Source organism: Choloepus didactylus, chromosome X, assembly GCF_015220235.1.
Source record: "Choloepus didactylus isolate mChoDid1 chromosome X, mChoDid1.pri, whole genome shotgun sequence".
In the NCBI taxonomy this organism is placed as follows: Eukaryota; Metazoa; Chordata; class Mammalia; order Pilosa; family Megalonychidae; genus Choloepus; species Choloepus didactylus.
The window spans coordinates 157268633-157271791 of record NC_051334.1 but is presented as its reverse complement, the minus strand read 5'-3'; the positions used below and the strand labels follow the sequence as shown (position 1 = coordinate 157271791).

Here is a 3159-nt window from a genome sequence, read left to right as displayed (position 1 = left end):
TTTATATTATCAATATTTCTAAATTTGTTAAGGCTTGCTTTGTGACCCATTATGTGGTCTATCCTCGAGAATGTTCCCTGAGTACTTGAGAAAAAATATGTATCTTGCTGTTGCGGGATGTAGTGTTCTATAAATGTCTGTCAGGTCTAGTTCATTAATCATAAAATTTAATATCAGCCCTGGCTGCAGAAGGTGCCTCCAGGGCCAGGAGCCGAGGCACGGTCCAGCCCTGAGCACTGTTGCATGCCTGCCCTTGCCGCTCAAGTTCTGTGGATCAGGAGTTGGAACACACCACTTTCCCTCCCTAGCCCTGCCTCCTTCTGTGGAATGGAGCTTGATAGAACTTTGTTGTTGTGCCTTTTCCACTGTGGGGAAAGAAGCATATGATGAGGACTCAGCCATCTCCCAGGGAGGCCATCCTTGACCACCTGCATTCAAGTGCTTCCCTCCCTGTTATCCGCAACGCAGCACAGCTTTCCCCCTTTACTCACAACTTAATGAGGCCAACAAGAAATATTTATGGAACTGCTGTGCACCAGTTGATTCTTTGCATAAAAAAATAATGAATGTCAAAGGAAAAGTAATTCTGTCAATGCTGATTGTCTCAACTGTAGTTGTGGTGTTTTGGGAATATATCAACAGCCCAGAAGGCTCTTTGCTGTGGATATATCACTCAAAAAACCCAGAAGATGGTGGCAGCAGTGCTCAGAAGAGCTGGTGGTTTCCCAGTTGGTTTAGCAATGGGACCCACAATTATCAAGAAGAAGAAGACATAGACAAAGAAAAAGGAAAGAAAGATGAAGAAGAAGAGTTACAGCTAAGTGACTGTTTTGATCCAAACGCCCAGAAGTTGTGACGGTGACCAGCTGGAAGGCTCCTGTTGTGTAGGAAGGCACTTATGACACAGCTGTCCTAGAAAGCTATTATGCCAAACAGAAAATTACTGTGGGGTTGATGGTTTTTGCTGTTGGAAAATACATTGAGCGATACTTGTAGGAATTCATAATACCCACTAATAGGTACTTCATGGTTGGCCACAAAGTCATATTTTACATCATGGTGGATGATATCTCCAGGATACCTTTGATAGAGCTGGGTCCTCTCCTCTCATTCAAAGTGTTTGAGATCAAGCCTGAGAAGAGGTGGCAGGACATCAGCATGATGCACATGAAAATCATTGGGGAGCACATTGTGGGTCACATCCAGCAAGAAGTTGACTTCTTCTTCTGCATGGATGTGGACCAGGTCTTCCAAGACAACTTTGAAGTGGAGATCCTGGGCCAGTCAGTGGCTCAGCTACAGGCCTGGTGGTACAAGGCACATCCTGATGAGTTTACCTATGAGAGGCAGAGGGAGTCAGCAGCTTTCATCCCATTTGGCCAGGGGGGTTTTTATTACCATGTGGCCATTTTTGGAGGAACACCCATTCAGGTTCTAAACATCACCCAGGAATGCTACAAGGGAATTCTCCAGGACAAGGAAAATTACATAGAAGCACAGTGGCATGATGAAAGCCACCTAAACAAGTATTTCCTTATTAATAAACCTACAAAAATCTTATCACCAGAATACTGCTGGGATTATCATATAGGCTTGCCTTCAGATATTAAAATTGTCAAGGTATTTTGGCAGGCAAAAGAGTATAATTTGGTTAGAAATAATATTTGATTTCAAATTATCCCAGTAGGTTTCTGAATTTAAGAGAGTATTATTCTGGCTATTTCCTCAGAAAAGTAACACTTAATTTTCACTTAAAAATACTAACAAAACACCAACAACACAGCAAACACATCTATTCTTCTTTGTAACTTTGAGCCTTGTAATATATGAGAAGGAATCTATGGTAATCATGTAAATTCTCAGTGATTTCTTACCTATTCTGAGTTTGGGGTAAATACTATCAGCTGAACCAAAAAATTTTTCACAAGGGGAAAGAAAAAGCCAGAAATACTCTATAGGTGCCAGATCATGTACTGGAGAAAAGAGTTCTAAGGAAAGTGTTTGGCAACAAGATACAGTTAGGGGAGGGAACATCCCCTGGATTTCAACATTTTCCTTTCCATGGTGAGAATTGCTTTATATCAGGAGAACTCTTAGGACACAATCAGACTTGGCAATACTGAGAAACTTTCTACAGCAGATTGGTTCAGGCCAATTGTGGTCCATGTCACTTTCTCATCAGGATGTTGCTTGGCTTCTGTGCAACAGATTGGTAGAGATTCCCAGTGGATGTGATGGTGAATGTTCTGAGTCACAGGGCATGAATGAGTCATTGGGTACTCAGGGTGACATGACAACAAAACCTCCAAGTGGGAATTCCATTAAATAGTAAGGAAAGAGTAGAAAGAGGGCTCATCACTGTGGGGCCATGCCCCTTCGAAAGGGCACAGTGCATGGTCTTGGCATCTAAATACATCGTGGATCCAGGTGATGAACGGGAGGCAGCGTGGGTGACCTTCAGCCTCCTTGATCCCACAGCTATCAGAGGAGCAGGGGCTTGAATGGAAGATGCTTCTTGTTTTGCCCAAGCCACACTCAGGCTGCCAAACTGCAACTTGTAGAGTCTTCAAGTCCTTGGCAAGAAGTGGATGGTATCAGAGCAGGGATAGGCCTGCAGTGGGTTGAAGAGACCTACCAGGGCCTGAGCTTCACCAGAGGACAATCAGGCCAGGGCTGGTCTAATCCTCAGGGCCCCTCAGGCCCTCAAGCCCCAGTTTGGGGGATTGGAGGAAAAGTCCTCCCATCAAGCCATCTCTCACTCCACCCCCAATCCCATCCCAAGTGTAAAGGTTAATTGATTTTATAACAAAAGCATGAGATGGCTATGGAAAACCCAGTCCATTCAGGACTCATCAGCTTAACATTCAGTTCCTTTCTCTAAGAGAAGCTGTGAAATCCTAGATATTATTTAAAGTTAAGCAATTCAGGGTAAAGGAAGTTAGGAGGCAACACTTACATATCCATGTTTATATATTTTGTTTGTATTGTTTCCATTTTCAAGCAGTTTATTTAAAAGGCCATTCCATTGGCCTGATGTGTAGCACAATGGGCTTCTTTGATAAAATGAAACTCCTTTTTCTCTAGTGTTTCATTGCTGCCTCCTCCTCTTTAAAATTCTTGCCCAAAAAACTCACAGCCCAACAAAACAAAACAAAACAG

At 43.1% G+C, this 3159-nt stretch overlaps 1 pseudogene; it reads left to right on the top strand.

Annotated features, from left to right (window-relative positions):
* Positions 1–559: 559 nt before the first annotated feature.
* LOC119523539 lies at positions 560–1668 on the top strand (annotated as a pseudogene).
* Positions 1669–3159: the final 1491 nt, after the last annotated feature.